This window comes from Macaca fascicularis, chromosome 9 (assembly GCF_037993035.2).
Source record: "Macaca fascicularis isolate 582-1 chromosome 9, T2T-MFA8v1.1".
Lineage (NCBI taxonomy): Eukaryota > Metazoa > Chordata > Mammalia > Primates > Cercopithecidae > Macaca > Macaca fascicularis.
In genome coordinates this window covers 62,952,086-62,971,107 of record NC_088383.1, presented here as the reverse complement: position 1 = coordinate 62,971,107, position 19,022 = coordinate 62,952,086, and the positions used below count along the sequence as shown (strand labels likewise).

The 19,022-nt window shown below is 35.8% G+C and overlaps 1 long non-coding RNA gene across 1 annotated transcript; it reads right to left on the bottom strand.

Moving 5' to 3' along the window:
* Positions 1 to 328: 328 nt before the first annotated feature.
* On the bottom strand, positions 329 to 15,687 carry LOC141407604 (uncharacterized). Its single transcript, XR_012417270.1, has 2 exons — positions 15,585 to 15,687; positions 329 to 2,397 (listed from the first exon to the last, which is right to left on the bottom strand). It is a non-coding gene; the product is annotated as an uncharacterized lncRNA (long non-coding RNA).
* Positions 15,688 to 19,022: the final 3,335 nt, after the last annotated feature.

Genomic DNA, 19,022 nt, shown 5'->3' with positions numbered 1-19,022 from the left:
ATTGATTTATCTGTTTCTCCTCAGGCCCTTTCTTGCTTAGTTGTCTAAATAATTTTCCACATGGCTTGGTAAAAATTGGAAAAGAATGTTTCTCACCAAGTGGATTTAAGTGATTTTTCAGGCTTTCAAAGGAAGTATGCTTTTCACTTCCATCCATTTCTAATGCTAGAAATGGTAAGATTTAATCATCAAAGCCTTTACCATGGGCTGTCCATTATCTGGGAGACAAAAGAAAAATCAGAAACTTGAAAATAAAAGTGCTGGTGTCATATCCTTTCAATATCTTATAGAAGTGAAGATCATTCAAAGATTGTACAGGAGAATATAGTTAGTTCATCTCATAGTTTAATAGTCGTTAAAAATTACAGATTTAATGAAGTTATTTGCAAACTTGTATTTTTGTCCAGAAGGGATGCAAATAACTTTCATCCAAAGGAATAGATTATCCCCAAAATTATAGTCTACTGGACAGTAAACAGTTTATTTAAGAGTAACAATTTTTAACACTTCTTTGTTAAGTTGCCTATAAACACTCCTAGTTTTTAAATGTTCTTTGAACTAGCCACATCTTGCCAGTTCCCTCATTAGTTAATAAATTTTAAAGTCTTTGACACGTGCTCATTTTATATTTGCCTGAGAGTCATGATTTTGCATGTCTGAAAATTATACTTTAACACCATTCACTGAATAACCCATTTGAAATTGTCTTGAGAGGACTAGGCTTAAGACTTGGTGCACATGATGACTCTGTGGCATAAATGTATCACCACTAGTTAAATTTTACTGTAATCAGTTCAAAAATCCAATATAGCAAAGGACAACAAAATGCATCAGGACAGGAAAACAAAGAATCACGGTTTCCCAGGTTGCCCCAGTTTCCTTACAGGAGAGATACTCAGGTAGTGGCTATTTAGGTGTCCTGCCTTTCCAGGACAAAGTCCTGCCAGAATGCAAGAATCCCAGGGTGAGTGATCCTATCACCTGCAACGCTTTTGCTAAGCCATATCCCTGGACTAGGATGAAGTTTTAGTAGCTTCTGACTATGTAGCTTCTGGTATCCTCTTGCTGTACTGTCTTTGGGTTCTTTTTAGTAACCACTCATTACACATGTCTGGTCACATTGTAACCATGCAGCAATGACCAGCCAGGGGCGTCCACTAGAATCTCCTGCATTATAAGGAGCATGGGAGGCTCAGCCACACTATTTCTATCCACTCATCTCTTAATCAAATTCAGATTCTCAGATGAAGTAAATACTTTTTAAACAAACATACGAAATTCCACAATGGAGAATGCTCATTAAAACCTTATTGTCTGAAATACAAATTAGCTATGATTTCAGAAAATGAGAATATCAATCCAAAGAACATTTGAGAGAAGGAAATTATTTATGGAAATTCAGAAAAAATTACAGAGCTAAGAGATAGTAAAAGCAATGAATAATCCAAAATATGGTTGCTTATGAAGTCAAAATTTAAAAAACACATAATTAAGTTTAATTAAAATAAGACATCGCCATTACATAGGGTATATCATACATCATAATGGATAAAATGATTAAATTATAATGGATTTCTCTCACAGTTTTGTGATCAAGTTAGAAATAGCAATGAAAGGGATCATGTTCCATAAAACAGTCCAACAAGTACTACAATAACAGCAAAACTAACATCAAAATTAACATAGTAAGAGGTAAAAAACCTGAACAGAGCAACTGAGAAAATAAAGTTGTTAAAGATTATCCACAGCAATGAAGGTGAACAGTGTGAGAGGGATTTTCCACATTATTCTTTAGCAATTTCGGTGTCAATTATTCATTCCAAGTCATGGGTCAAAAAGATAGTTACCCGTCATAACTATAAGGCAATGGCCAACTCAATCCCCAGAGCTGCTGAAGTTTTACAAAAGTAGAAGTGAATTGATTGTAGTTAGCTATAGATATGACAATCTAAATAAACTACTCTAAATTAAGCAATATAATAGGAAAGTAATAAATCAAATTGTGAATGCAATATTTAACAATTCATAAATATTACACAATAAATTAGTAATTTAAAGAAAACAAATTATATCACTTTTATAGGTATGTAAAAGAAATTTGGGTAATTCTTAACTCATGCCAATAAATAAATATTTTTTTAAAGATAACATTCTTCTTTAAGCTTTTAAACTTTTTTTAAATTAGAGATATCTTTGTTTTCTGAATAAAAACATATAAACATTGTTTATAGAGCTGTGCTGTCATAGATGCAGGTGGAGTTGACCCACAGCCTTTAGGTCTTCCAGTTGGTGCCTGAGTTTCTATAAGCAAGATACTTATTCACCAGCAATTTATATCACATGGTTCCAGTACCAGAGGAAGACCATGCAGATAGAGGCAGCAGCCCATTGAGGTATCTGTAGAAATGAGAAAAGTCCAGAAGGATAACCAAATACTGACAGGAGAAAGATGAGCACTTTTCCTGGTGATACTATTTTGCCCTGGCAAGGTCAACGCCAAGTTACCCAAGCTACTAGTAAACTTCTTTCTGAGGAAAATATCATCACCACTGTCTCCACTGCAGGTGAAAACTAGACTAGTTTGATTCCAAAATGTGTGTATGTTCCAGGCAGGATCATCTGTGGTATTATTCTACTTACATATGTTTAGATATTAACCAAAGCTGCTTCCAGATCATTAAACTAAAACAGACTAATGGAAGGTGCTATAACAGCATCCTCTATTCTGTCACCATATCCTCAAGCTCATTGTAATGCAGAAAAAAATGGCCTCTGAGGAATAGTGCAGGTAATAACTAAGCTTATGACTTGGTTATGTGTCAATGGATTCCTTATCACCTTTGCTTGCATTTCCTTACACAGCATCTTTAGAATACGGTTATAGTCTTACCTGGGCATGTAAAAATGTTTATTGTGACAAGATTACTAATCCCCCATTAAAAACAGGTAAGCAGGGTTTTCTTCTTCTTAATTTTCATCTATGTAATAATCAATTTTATGTTTTCTTCTTTCTTCATATTTTACAAATATCTACCTGGTAATATTTACAATAATGATGGCCTAAACAAACAAATTGAAATAGACCAGAAAGCTGAAGTTGTTCCACAGTTTGTGAGCTCCTAGGATCTATGAAATATCTAGAGTTAAGAGAAACATTACTAGCAAGAGCAATGAACAAACTCAGGTTGCATTAAATGCAAAAGAACCTAGGGTCTTTATTAACAAATAACTAATATCCAGAAGGAAACTGTGTGGAGATCTAACAGCTGGTGGTCAAGGTCAGATCTGGCTGGTTATCAATCATGACCCCATGCCCCAGTAATCCTGAAGAAGTTGTAAGAATGAGATTAATTTTCAAGTTGAAAGAACATTTAAACAGACTGTACACATTTTGTCCATAGAGACACAGTTACATGCTACTTTTAAACCTTACATCTAAGAAAAATACCAAAATTGCTCTGATTATTGGGATACAATTTAAAAAGATGTTTCAGGTTGCTGACAAACTAGCTGAAATTGAGAAACTGTATGCTGTGATTGAAGAGTGCAGAAAACTAGACAAAATTGAAATTTTTTCAATTTATGAGCACGAGTCCATGTAAAGGACTGTGAAAGGCTAATTGACAAATGTTTTTCCTACAGGGGAAGAAGACAATCAGAATGACATGCCTACAATTGTTAACCTTTACATTTTGTAGCAAAGGCAAAAAAGTCTCATTTGGTATAAAATTTTTCAATTAATATGTAATTAGCAGGGAAAAAAAGAAAAGAAGGAAGGAGGCAGGAAAAATAGCTCATAAGAAAAATATTACAATATAGAAGTATCAAAGTGGAAACTCAAAGTATGTCACAACTTTACCTCACCTCTACTTCGAAACAACAGTTGTGTAATAATTGGATATTAATATGTTTAACTTGCATAGTATAAATTTACATTTTATACAGTATAACTGATATATGTTACATATATAATATGCTATATTCTATTTTTTTCTGTTTTTCATTACACAAAGAAAGGCTTACAACAAAAATTCCCTATTGTTTTTTTTTATTTTAAAATGTATCATGGACTTGTGCTCGTGGGAAGAAAAAGTAAATATACGTTTCCCTATTGTCCCATTATATACAACTAAAAACCCTGGATATTATATATATAACACAACCTAAGAAGACTCTGAAAGACAGAAAGAAGAATGCAGACTGGCTGGGCGTGGTGGCTTACACCTGTAATCCTAGCACTTTGGGAAGCCAAGGTGGGCAAATCACTTGAGGTCAGGAGTTCAAGATCAGCCTGGCCAACATGTTGAAATCCCGTCTCTACTAAAAATACAAAAATTAGCTGGGCGTGGTGGCAAGTGCCTGTAATCCCAACTACTTGGGCGTCTGAGGCAGGAGAATTGCTTGAACCTGGGAGACGAAGGTTGTAGTGAGCCGAGAACCCGCCATTGCACCCCAGCCTGGGCAGCAGAGCAAGACTCCATCTGAAAAAAAAAAACAAAAGAGTGCAGACTTTGGGACCTCAGGACCCAAAGACCAACATGGTGGTTTTCTCTGTATGTTTTGTTTTCTTTTGTCTCCTATAGACTACACTTGGAGCCCAGAAACACCAACAAGCAATGAGAAAAAAAAGAAAATCTACTTTCTCTACCTAAAGCACCAGGAAAGGAACAGCACAAAAAGGCAGCAACCTTTTCAACAATAATTGTTCTACCTCAAAAATCTCCACAGAAAAATCTGCGGCCACCTCCCCACCTTTGCCAGCAAAGACTAAGTAGGGAGCCTAGACTTTCACTCTTGCAAGGTTGCAATGAAGCACCCCAACACAACCCCTGCACATTTTACTTTGACAACTTAGAAAACTGAACAAATTCCATGAAAAATGCAAGCTAATACAACTCACCTAATATAAAATAGATAATTTGATAACCTATAGCAATTATGAAAACTGAATTTGTAACTAAAAATCTCTCCCCCAAAAAATCTCCAAGATCAGATAGTTTCATTGGAGAATTCAACCAAATGTTTAAAGAAAAATTAACACCAACTCTTTACAAACTTTGCCAAAAAATAGAGAGAAAAGAAGACTTTCCAAATGATTTTATGAAGCTATCGTTATTCTAATATCACAACCAGACAAGAACAATATAAATAAATAAATACATACATACATACATGCAAAACTACAGATCGATAACTCTCATGAATGTAGAAGTAAATATCTTTAACAAAGCAGAATTCAGTGAAATATATATAAAGACTAAGTGGGATTTATTTTAAGGATGCAAAGATGGTTCAATACGCCAATATCAATTAATTGAATCCACCATATTAACAGGCTAAAGAAGAAAAAAAAATCAATCAATGCAGAAAAAGGCATATGACAAAGTTTAACACCCATTTATGATAAAAATCTCTCAAAAAAAATAGGAATACAGGGGAACCACCTTAATTTCATAAAGAAGACCTACACAAAAGCTGTCCTATCATTATACTTAATGGTGAGAGACTGAACGTTTCCTCCCTAAGCCCGGGAAAAAGTCAGGGATACCTGCTTCCACCACTGTTATTCAACCCAGTGCTTGAATTTCTAGCCAGTGCAATAGGAAAATAAAAAGAAATAAAAGAGGTACAAGTTAGAAAGGAAGAAATTAAACTATTTCTGTTAGCAGATGACATTAATACATACATACATACAAAATCTCAAGGATTCTACCATAAAAAATAGAAATAATAAGTGAGTTCACTAAGATCATGGGATACAAGATAAGCATACAAAAATCAATTGTATTTTTATATACCATCAGTAAACATGTCATCATTGGAATTACAAATATGATACCATTTATAATGTCTTAAAAATATGAAATATTTAGATGTAAATCTAGCAAGACATCCTCAGGACTAACATGCTTAAAACTACAAAGCACTGATTTGAAAACAAAGTCACCAAATGTCTAAATAAACAAAGAGACATACTGGGTCCATGTATTGGAACACCATGCAGTACAGATGTCAGTTCTTCCTCAAATTGATAGATAGGTTTGATGAACTCCCTATCAAACTTACAGCATGATTTTTCTATATACACACAAAATTATTCTAAAATTTAAATAGAAAAGATCAGGAACTACAACAGTTAAAACAATTGGGAAAAGAATAATAAATTAAAGGCAATCAGCCTGTCCAATTTCAAGACTTATATAACTATGGTAGTCAAGACTATATGAAACTGGCAGAGGCATGGTTACATAGATCAATAGAAAAGGATAGAAAACTCACAAACACACACACACACACATATGCCTAAGTGTTCTTGAAAAAAGTACAAAAGCAATTGTATTGCTTTGTCCATTGGTGTTGGACAAAATGGATCAGCATAGGCAAAACAAAGCTTGACTTAAATCTCACACCTAAAAAAAAATTAGCTCAAAATTAATCACAGATTTAAATTTAAAACCTAAAACTATAAAACTTTTAGAAAGAGAAAATTTTGGAGATCTAGGTCTACCTAAAGTGTTCTTCAACTTGAAATCAAAAGCGTGATTTATAAAACTAAAAGCTGCACTTTTTTAAACCGATAAACTTTATTAAATTAATAAACTGCGCTTTATTAAATTTTAAAAAATTTGTTCTATGAAACTATATTAATATGATTATGAAGTAAGCTACAGAGTGGGGAGAAATAGTTGCACACCACATAACTGACAAAGACTCACATCTGGAGTATATAAATAACTGTCAAAACTCAACAGTAAAAAATGCAATTAGAACATGAGCAAAAAATATTGAGATATTTCACTGAAACCGATACACAGAAGCAAAAAAGGTACATAAAGAAATGTTCAACATCATTAATCATTAAGGAAATGAAAATAAAAACCAAACAAATATTGCTACATACATCTCAAAATGACTGAAATAAAAAATAATGGCTGGGCGTGGTGACTCACTCCTGTAATCCCAGCATTTTGGGAGACCGAGATGGGCGGATTGTCTGAGGTCAGGAGTTTGAAACCATCCTGGCCAACATGGTGAAACCCTGTCTCTACAAAAAATATGAAAATTAGCTGGGTGTGGTGGTGGGCGCCTGTAATCCCGCTACTCGGGAGGTTGAGACAGGAGAATTGCTTGAACCCGGGAGGCAGCCGGGGTGATGAGAAACTTCATTTCAAAAATAATAGTAATAATAATAATGACAACACCATATGCCAGCAAGGATGTGGAGAAACAATCACTCATACATTTATGGTGGGAATAGAAAATGGTGTAGTCACTCTAGGAAAACAAAATATTGGCAGTCTTATAAAATTAAACATGCAACTACCATGCAACCCAGTAAATGCACTGTTAGGCATTTATACTAGAAAAATGAAAACCTATGTTCACACAAATACTTGTATGTGAATGTTTATCACAGCTTTCTTTGTAATAACTCAAAACTATAAGAATCATCCCTGATATTCTTCAACAGATGACTGGTTAAATAAACAGTGATATATCCATACTATGAAATACTACTCACCAATAAAAAGGAACAAGCTACTAAAACATGCAACAAACTGGAGAATTGCCAGAAAATTGAATTATGCTGGGTGAAAAAAAGCCAATCCCAAATGTTTACATACTACAGTAAATTTTGTGTGTGTTATGTGTATATATATACACATACATATACAGAATCATACTATTTTGTATATGAAATACCTAACAAAATTATAAAATGGAGAACAATGGTCATGATGGGTTAAGCAGAGGTGAAGGTAAGAGGAAAGTGGGGATGACCATAGAAGGGTAACATGAGGGATCCTTTTAATGATGGAGTGTTCTGAATATTGACTGTATCAATGTCAATATCCTGGCCATGAAATTGGACTATAGTTTTGCAAGATGTTATTGTTGGTAGAAACTGGGTAAAGGGTACAAAAGATCATCTGTATTATTTTTCGTAACTATATGAACCTAATATTATCTCAAAATAAAAGTTTAATTTTTATTAAACTTTTAAAAAACCTTAATTAGCAGAAAGTTATAATCAAGGGATTAATTGTAATATTAAATTTTTCCATATCTTTCTGAGATGAGACCCAGGAATGGAACTATCTCACATATACACTTCCTCTCTCTTGCAGAGAGGCATTCAGATATGTATCATATAAGATTTGCAATAATACACTGTGTTCTAGATTTTCTTAATTTCTAATTTTTTCCTTTTGTACTCATAACATCTTTGTATAACATTAAAATTTTTCTTTCCATTTTTCCTGGTAACCCAGTGCTTACTGAAGGAATGTGGGCTCTCTCTCAGTTCACAGACACCAATATTTCCTGTGAACTGTATCCACAAGTCCCTATACTTTTCTTTTTCATGTATTACTTTATAATGATACTCGAGTCTTCAGGAACCCAGAGAGAAGTATTATAATCTTTTCCAAGTACTGTTTCCCATAAGCCTGCATTCCTACGTTTTTTAATTCTCTAGGCCTTAACATTTATGACCTTAATGAAAATATAAAAAAAGTTATTTTCTATGCTTTATTTTCTTGATAAAGTAGGGCTTACCTGATAAGGATTTGTGATGAGTGTTGGTACCCAAATCCATCCCTCATGTCTCCTTCTCTTCAGAAGCCTTGGGGTGGCTACCCACAAACAGTAATGGCCAGTGAAAAACAAAGTGCTACTTTTTTCAGCATTGGAAAAGCACTTCATACCATTGTCGGTGCTCTGCTATAAAAGCCCCTGGTTGAAACATGGTAGAGTCCAAAAGACCTCAGTCATGCCTCTTGCTTCTCCCACGTAGGCCCTTCAGAAAGAGCATGATCTTATAAATACATCTACCAGAGATGGATAAGCCATAACCAAGATGCTAGGATGGTAGTGCTCACCTTGAAGAGGCAATGAAACTGGTTTAATATGAAAACTTAACCAAAATTGCAGCTAAAAAGGTCATTAACTTGTTCTCTTAGGTGTTTAATTTTTTAGTACTAAATTATCATTTTATTATCATTGTCTGAGATTAATTAAGTAAACAAATCAGAACTATTAATGTATTTTTCCCAAAGAAAGTTGTTGGAGGAAATGACTATCAGCACTTTATTTGGCTTACTCAATTTACTTTTAGCAATAATAAAGCATTTGGAAATTTTCAAACAGAAGTCATTATAGGCAATAGAGAATTTATCCAAGTAAAATTCTATTTAAAAATAGACCCCTTAGGGAATATTTTCAGCATCATGCAAGACAAAGAGGTCTGCTTTCACCATTACTCTAGAATGACATTATACTGGAAATCCTACCCAATGTAATAAGTCAAGTAAAAGGAATAAGATGGATCAGAATGAGAAGAGAATATTTTCAATATTTTCACATTGTATTCTATTTAATTCTGAGTAACTAAAGCAATCACCATGGTTCAAAATTTAGGTAGAAAGAAGTACGTAGTAAAACATCTTTCTCCCATCCCTATCTCCAGTCTCAATTTCCTTCCCTGGAAAAATTATATTATTAGATTTTTTCTTATCTTTCTATATATAGTTTATATACACGTGTTCAGGAAAGATTTCTCTTTTTTTGCAACAGGATCTCACTCTGTCACCCAGGCTGAAGTTCATTGGCACAATCTCTGCTCACTGAAGTTTTAACTTCCTGGGCTCAGGTGATTCTCCTAGCTTAGCCTCCTGAGTAGCTAGGACTACAGTTGTGTATGCCACCATGCCTGGCTAATTTTTGTATTGAAAGATTATTTCTAATGATACACTTCATATTTGAGCAGCAATAAGTTTTCTCCCTGTGGCTGATTCCTATTCAAATGGTGGCTGGCGCTTAGAGTTGCTCTAAGGTGAACACTCCAAATAATGCCAAGTCTGAAGTGAGAGAAATGATTCATGTGGTTAGCAACGTCTCCAATGGGCAAGATAGCCAATGTGTCAACCTGTAGCATATTTTATATTCCTGAATTGTCATTCATTAGTTATTAGGGGAACTAAGCAAAACACAGCATCTCCAAGTGACCAACACACACCATACAATTGTTAAGGCAAACTAAAAAGCATAATATAATCCAAGAAAGCTAAATAAACATCCATAACTGTGATTGTCACCTGAATGACTTCAATTCCCCCTTCCATAACAGAAGCCAGGAGAAGGATGAAAAAGGGAAATGATTGTGGAGAGGAAGTTGTCTCCTGTCTATAGAAAGAGACAAAAGAATGATAACAGACTCAGAAGCATTCCCTGCCATAGATACTCCAGGATTTATAGATAACAAGAGGAATGGCAGCCATCTGCCCAGTTCCAGGGACTTCTGTCTTTGTGTAACTGTCCCCGTCCCATAACTATCAGGACCCTTTGTATCTTCCTCAACCTGTGAGTTGTGCAGTTCAAATGCTGTCTTTAAAAATCTCTAAAACAAATTTATAGCCAAAAATTAAGTAAGTTTACTCCAAGGACCTATGTATCCCAGAATAATAATTCATATATTTTTCTATTTTACAGCTAAAATTATACCTAGATTTATTGTGCAAGTGAGTTTATCAACAGGCATCACAGTGAATACCTCATAGGAGCATGGCATAAATTCAATAGAAGGCATTTAAATTAGTCCAGAAAAATAGACAATATTCAATATGCTAATTATCAGGTTATCAACAAAATAAAAATCCAAAGTTAAGCACATTTTCTTTTTTTTTTTTTAATTTATTAATTATTATTACACTTTAAGTTGTAGGGTACATGTGCATAACGTGCAGGTTTGTTACATATGTATACTTGTGCCATGTTGGTGTGCTGCACCCATCAACTCATCATTTACATCAGGTATAACTCCCAATGCAATCCCTACCCCCTCCCCCCTCCCCATGATAGGCCCCTGTGTGTGATGTTCCCCTTCCTGAGTCCAAGTGATCTTATTGTTCAGTTCCCACCTATGAGTGAGAACATGCGGTGTTTGGTTTTCTGTTCTTGTGATAGTTTGCTAAGAATGATGGTTTCCAGCTGCATCCATGTCCCTACAAAGGACACAAACTCATCCTTTTTGATGGCTGCATAGTATTCCATGGTGTATATGTGCCACATTTCTTAATCCAATCTGTCACTGATGGACATTTGGGTTGATTCCAAGTCTTTGCTATTGTGAATAGTGCTGCAATAAACATACGTGTGCATGTGTCTTTATAGCAGCATAATTTATAATCCTTTGGGTATATACCCAGTAATGAGATGGCTGGGTCATATGGTACATCTAGTTCTAGATCCTTGAGGAATCGCCATACTGTTTTCCATAATGGTTGAACTAGTTTACAATCCCACCAACAGTGTAAAAGTGTTCCTATTTCTCCACATCCTCTCCAGCACCTGTTGTTTCTTGACTTTTTAATGATTGCCATTCTAACTGGTGTGAGATGGTATCTCATTGTGGTTTTGATTTGCATTTCTCTGATGGTCAGTGATGATGAGCATTTTTTCATGTGTCTGTTGGCTGTATGAATGTCTTCTTTTGAGAAATGTCTTTTCATATCCTTTGCCCACTTTTTGATGGGGTTGTTTGTTTTTTTCTTGTAAATTTGTTTGAGTTCTTTGTAGGTTCTGGATATTAGCCCTTTGATGAGTAGATGGCAAAAATTTTCTCCCATTCTGTAGGTTGCCTGTTCACTCTGATGGTAGTTTCTTTTGCTGTGCAGAAGCTCTTTAGTTTAATTAGATCCCATTTGTCAATTTTGGCTTTTGTTGCCATTGCTTTTGGTGTTTTAGACATGAAGTCCTTGCCCATGCCTATGTCCTGAATGGTATTACCAAGGTTTTCTTCTAGGGTTTTTATGGCATTAGGTCTAACATTTAAGTCTCTAATCCATCTTGAATTAATTTTCGTATAAGGAGTAAGGGAAGGATCCAGTTTCAGCTTTCTACTTATGGCTAGCCAATTTTCCCAGCACCATTTATTAAATAGGGAATCCTTTCCCCATTTCTTGTTTTTCTGAGGTTTGTCAAAGATCAGATGGCTGTAGTTGTGTGGTATTATTTCTGAGGACTCTGTTCTGAGATTCCTCAAGGATCTAGAACTAGAAGTACCATTTGACCCAGCCATCCCATTACTGGGTATATACCCAAAGGATTATAAATCATGCTGCTATAAAGACACATGCACACGTATATTTATTGCAGCACTATTAACAATAGCAAAGACTTGGAATCAACCCAAATGTCCATCAGTGACAGACTGGATTAAGAAAATGTGGCACATATACACCATGGAATACTATGCAGCCATAAAAAAGGATGAGTTTGTGTCCTTTGTAGGGACATGGATGCAGCTGGAAACCATCATTCTCAGCAAACTATCGCAAGAACAGACAACCAAACACCTCATGTTCTCACTCATAGGTGGGAACTGAACAATGAGATCACTTGGACTAGGGAAGGGGAACATCACACACAGGGGCCTAGCATGGGGAGGGGGAGGGGGTAGGGATTGCATTGGGAGTTATACCTGATGTAAATGACTAGTTGATGGGTGCTGACGACTTAATGGGTGCAGCACACCAACATGGCACAAGTATACATATGTAACAAACCTGCATGTTATGCACATGTACCCTAGAACTTAAAGTATAATAATAAAAAAAAAATAGGCAAATCAAAAAAAAAAAAAAGAAATGTAAAATGGATCAGCTTCTGTGGAAAATAGTGTGGAAGCTATTCCCAAAATTAAGTGTAAAATTACCATATGATCTTGCAATCCCATACCTGAATGTATCCCAAAAGAATTGTAAGAACGGTCTGGAACAGATATTTATACACTCATATTCATAGCAGCATTATTCAAAATAGCCCAAAGGTAGAATTAACCTTAGTGTCTATCACTAAGGTTGAATGATGGATGAATTGATAAATGAAATGTGGCATATACATATACAGGAATATTATTCATCCTTAAAAAGAAAGGAAATCCATGGGTAGACCTTGAAGACATTATGCTTGATAAAATAAAGCAGACTCAAAAGGACACATATGATTCCAATTATATCATGTCCTTAGAAGAGTCAAATTTATAGAGACAAAATATAGAATGGAATTTTTCAGGAGCAAGGGGAAGAAGATGATGGAGAATTGTTTAACGGGTATGGAGTTTCAATTAAAAAGATATGTTCTGGAGATGGCTAGTGGTAAGGGTTGCTCAACAATGGGAATGTATTTAATGCCACTGAATTGTACACTTAAAAACAGTTAAAATGGAAAATTTTATGTTGTATATATATCATCTATATTCATGTACATATATAAACAATTGTATACATATAGTCTTTATTTAAAAGAGAGTGTGAGCAAAGGATGAAAGCAGCTTCCTTCCAGGCTTGCCAGGAGGCCCACCGCTGTCAGTATCTCAGATTCTAAATTTTTGAACTTAGTGCTAGGAGGGAGAAAGCTTCCCTCATGGGATAGCTTGGTGTGGCATGTGAGCTTTTAAAGCCCAGGACCTAAGACCCTATAGATACTTCTGTAGGTACTCCCTGAGCCTGCACCTTCAGAGACCCAAAAGTGATGCAAAGACTTACAATTCACCTTCAAACCTCACAATGTTTTGGTTTTCATGCTTAGCCAAAAAAAAGGTGAAGAAAAGCAAGAAATTCTACTTAATTTACATCTACCATGCCCATTGCCCTGTTCATTAATTTACTGATTTTACTAATATTTTTCAAATGTGCACAGCATGCTCAAAAAGATAAAAATTATAACCCACAAGTAGCTTATATTTTAGAGGAGAGACAACTAATATTGAAATTAGACTCAGGACTTACTATATAATCTAGAGGGCCTAGTGTCAATTGAAAATTTAGGACCTGTTGTTCAAAGTTATTAAGAATTTCAAGCTGGTGATAACAAAGTATAAAACCAAGTATGAGTCCATGAAGCTGGTCCTGAATAAACTGATATGGAATGTTAGTTTTTATATAATAAGTGTATAAAAGAAAAAGATAAAGCATGGAAGAGAGCTAAAACATGAAGAGCTTTCCATTTTTAGGGAGGGTGAAGAGGGAAGATGTCTGAAAAAAAACGGGTTTCAATTAATAAGCTAAAAGAAGGAAGGGAGCCATGGAGCCATCTGGAGAAACGCGCTCTTGGCAAAGGATACAAAAACCCCAATTGGAAACATGCCTATGTCCAGCTTACTGAAGAAACAACAGCTAGAGTAGAGAAATGGAGGAAAACAGTAGGAAAATTTGAGGCTAGAGACTTAAAGGAGTAAGGAAAAAGGAGATATGGCCAATACCAGGTAAGATGTCTTAGGTTATATTAAGGACTTTGACTTTTACTATGGATGAGGTCACAGAAAGCCCCTCATGCCAGGTTAGGCTTATACCTTTGTATATTACATAAAAGTTTAAAAACTTACAATCAAGCTCTACTAATTTATCTTCTCCCTTGACCTTAAAAGAGGAGATGAAGAAGAGATATTTATTGAGCTCCTCTTAGAAACCTGAAATCGAACAATAAAGTGGATTCATCAAAGTCTCTCAGATATTGTCATTTGGGCTATACTACAGCTGTCATGTGGGATGCCTTAGAGCCCAAACATTTCTTTTTGTCCTAGAACCATGGTCTAAATCATTCTCTTCTCCCCTCCCCTATCCAGTCCCCGTTACATTCATTTAGGCCCCAGTATACTTAATGACAAATTCAGTGGTTACATTGGTTTAAAATCCGTAATATCTAAATAATAAGTATTTGCAAAAACAACATTCTCTTGGAAATGTATCCTTAAAATAAATTAGGAGAACATAGAGAGCTATTTGTAGAATTTTACCAGCAAATTAAAACTTGCAACCTCTGAAAACATTTTAAATTGTCACATTAACAATTTTATATGTATATTCTGAATACTTATTGAGTAAATATTTCTACCAATTGCAAGCCAGTATATAAACTTTTCTTTGAAAAAAGAATGATGGAAAGATACTGTGCTTATGTGCAAGGAGCTTCCACTGTAATATACAAGAGTGGAGAGGTGCTCACATTGCTAGAAGGAGGGAGGCAGGAAAAAATCAGATGACAAAGTGCCAGAAAAAATTAGGAAAATAAATTACTCCTGGCTGCAGAGCCAGGTGAGCCTTCATGGAAAAGCAGCAGTGTTTGACAGTCACGGGAAGGCATATTTTCTGTCCCTTATTCAATTGGTAAAGGGAAGAGAACATAGTAAATAAAGAGAAATAGATATAGGATGAGGTAATGAGAGGATAGAAAATATGGGGGAAAACGATTGGGAAAAAGAAGAAAAAGAGGTTTCAGAAAACATGAAGAAACATGGTAGTTGCTGAGATATATAGACAGAAAATAAAAGGGGAAAAATAGAAGAGGAATTAGAAAAGGGAGGAAGAAAAAGATGTGAAAAGATTGAGGTCAGCAGAGTTAGAGGACAAGGCAGTGAGACATTTGCTATCAACTCCAGAGAGTGCGCCAAAAGCCTATGGGTTTCTGTCCGGGAGACCCCCAAAATACAACCTTAGGTCTGATACCTTAATCTCCACACAGCTCTAGATCCACTCAGATACACATTCCCTTCTATTCTGTTTTTGTCTAACAGGAATACTCACTCGTTTTGCTTAGGAAACGCCTAGGGTTCAATCTCAAAATCCCAACCCAAGAAGCGCCATAGGTTTTTGTGTAGTGGTTGTTGCTTGTGTGTTTGAAAGCCACAGAACTTCTATGTTTTACCCTTGCAAACATAACTAGGAATAGAGAACACTGTCACGTGCCCTGAGGCTACCCAGTGGGTCCAGAAGTAAAAGTAAAACTTTCCCAACCACTTTTTCATATACAAATAGCGTTAAATTTGAAACCAGCAGCTGTGCACTTTAACCACTTTCTCTTGTGTGATTTATTCCAATCGCACTTCTTAAATAAAACTTCCATTTTAGCTATGGAAATAGATTTCCTTCCTGAACAACTTGTTCTTCTAGAAATAAGTGTTGAGTCAGATATGTGACAATGATTCTGCCAAAAGAAATATGCACCATAAACAGCGTCTTCCTATTTGTAGTTGTCTCATGTTGCTCTGTGATGGGAATGCTTCTTTATCCACATTTTGGCCATGAAGAGGAAATGTCTCACGGAAACGGACTAAAACAAATTTCTGAGAAGTGAGAATTACCTATGGGGCAATTTAAAATGTCTTTCAGAGAGCAGGAAAATGCGGTTTAAAGTATTGGTAGGTACTCAAACAGTACCTACCAAACAGTACAGTCGGTTTCATCCACCACTTCTCAAGGACTTAGAAGTAAAAGCCTATTTTAAAGTTAGTCTGGAAAGAGCAATTTCACTCTAGAATTTGCCCTACTTTCGATTTCCTAGGAAAAAATACTTGCTTTTGGTATTTGATAATAAATAAAAGCCAATCTTAGTGAACATTTTTCCTATAGCTTACATTATGATGAGTGCTTATGTAAGTCGTCTCATTTTATTGATAAAACAGCCGTAAGAGGAAGACATGCTGATCTCCATCAAACAGACCAGGCAACTGAAGGTTCCTAGCCCATATGCTAGTAAGTCAGAACTTGGATTGGGACCAAGCTTAGATTATTCAAACAGTAGGTGCTTAACCAGTATCGTATGTGGCCTCTAATTGAAGCTTCTTCATTAAAAGACAATGTGCAGTATTCTAGAGTCTCAGCTGGTGGGCTAGGACAGAGAGTTGGGCTTCTGTGGCTGAACATGGGAAGGGTTTGTTATGTGAGACAGGAGAAAAGTTAAGGAAAAAAAGTTCCAACAAAGCCATTTAAATGAAGTCAGAGATAGCAGTTGTGTAGACCAGATGGGGAAATAGATGTACTATGATCAAAAGCCAAGTTTCAAAACTATATATGAACTTGATATAAATGGAAACAGGTCAGAAATAGTGGAGATGGTCTGGGAGAACTGGCTTAATGTATCGAGGTGCCCAGAGTTGGTCCTTGGGTTTGTGAAAAATGAGTGGATTGTGCTAGCTTAAAGGATATCATACTTTACCATATGAAAATTAACTCAGTAAGATAGCGATGTGTCTGCCAGCTATCAGAGTATGCTGTTTCTGGAAGCAGCAAATAGGCAAGAAGTTCTATAAACTGTAGTGCTTTTATCATAATTATCACCATCATTAACTATGAGAAGCAATACATAAAGTCAGAAATAAATATGCTGCATATTAAGAGGCAATGTTGGAAACCAATATCAGACCCACAATGCACTTCAGCTTTTATGTATGATACTTTTCTTCTTCTATTTCCTTCAAAATTTTTAAGTCATACAAAGTATTATTATATCAAATTTATAAACATACTTTTTTTGTAAAAATACTACATACTGATAGTTTAAAGAACAATAAAGAAGATTAACATTCTAATACTCATAAATAGCCATTAACATTCGGTATCAGCCCAAGCATCATAGGGAGACCCTATCTCTACAAGTAATTTTAAAAATTAGCTGAATGTGGTGGTGTGCCTGTGGTCCCAGCTACTTGGAAGGCTGAAGCAGGAGGATTTCCTGAGCCCAGGAGGTGAAGCTGCAGTGAGTCACAATCATGCCACTGCACTCCAGCATGGGTGACAGAGTAAGACCCTGTGTCAAAAAAACAAACAACAAGAACAATAACAAACATTTAGTAAATATTATTTATGAAAAACTATATAATTCTGTTCTTGTTAACTAACTTAGTTAACTTGGAATTCAACTGAATTTAAGTGAAACCAAAAAAAAAGTGTTAATGTAAAACAAATGGAGTTACTGAGCTTCAGAGAGTGAGTATTCTTGCTTTGGAACAGGCTTCTAGTTCTGAACAGATCTGATTTTTCTGTCCTGTGCTCAGGGGAGATTTGTACTGCACTATGCTCCTTTGCTGATTGATAGGACCATGTGATTTGGCCACTCAGGGGATGGGTATGTGTACTCTCTAAATCTCACCTTGAATCGTATTGTGGGAAGAGTTTGGGTTACAGAGGCAGATCTCTTAGGGCTTGGTTCTATCCTTGTAGTAGTGAATGAGTTCTCTTGTGAGATCTGGTTATTTAAAAGTGTGTGGCACCTCCCCACAACCTTACTCTTGCTCTTGCTCTGACCATATGACGTGTCTGCGCCGTCTTTGCTTTTACCATGAATAAAGCTGCCTGAGGCTTCCCCAGAAGCCAGGCAGATGATGGTGCCATGCTTGTACAGCCCACAGAACGATGAGCCAATTAAACCTCTTTTCTTTATAAATTATCCAGCCTTAGGTATTCCCTTATAGCAATGCAAGAACAGAGTAACACAGGGATTGGGAGTGATAATGTGACTTCCAGACCGAAGAATCCAACTATCATATATGCTTCCCTAACAATCTTTTTCCTTACCTTATTCATCAGGGAGGCTACATAATCTGGACAACGCTGCTACATGATGAAATTTAATGGATGCAGATGCTGAGACCTATAGCTGACTTTACAAGAGGAAAACATAGCCTCGTTATAGTCAGACACTGAGATTGTGAAATTGTGTATTACTACAAGTTATCCCCACCAATCCCGAATAATATCCTATAAGAGCAATATTTAGTTCCCAAATATGCCTCTAAAGTTTAGAAAAATTATACTAAAAATTAACAGGTTGAACTACAATGGTGAATAGAATGGCAGATCACAAGGTCGGGAGTTTGAGACCAGCCTTGCCAACATAGTGAAACCTTGTCTCTACTAAAAATACAAAAATTAGCCAGGCATGGTGGCGCATGCCTGTAGTCCCACCAACTAGGGAGGTTGAGGCAGGAGAATCTCTAGAACCCGGGAGGCGGAGGTTGTGGATCATGCCACCGCACTCCAGCTTGGGCAACAGAGTAAGACTCTGTCTCAAAAAAAAAAAAAGAAAGAAAAAGAAAAAGAAAAAAGAATGCACAGCACCGAGAATAAACCATAATGTAAACTATGGACTTTGGATGATAATGCATTAATGTAGACTCATCAGTTTTTTGGGGTTTTTTGTTTTTGTTTTTGTTTGTTTTTGGAAACAGAGCCTCTCTCTGTTGC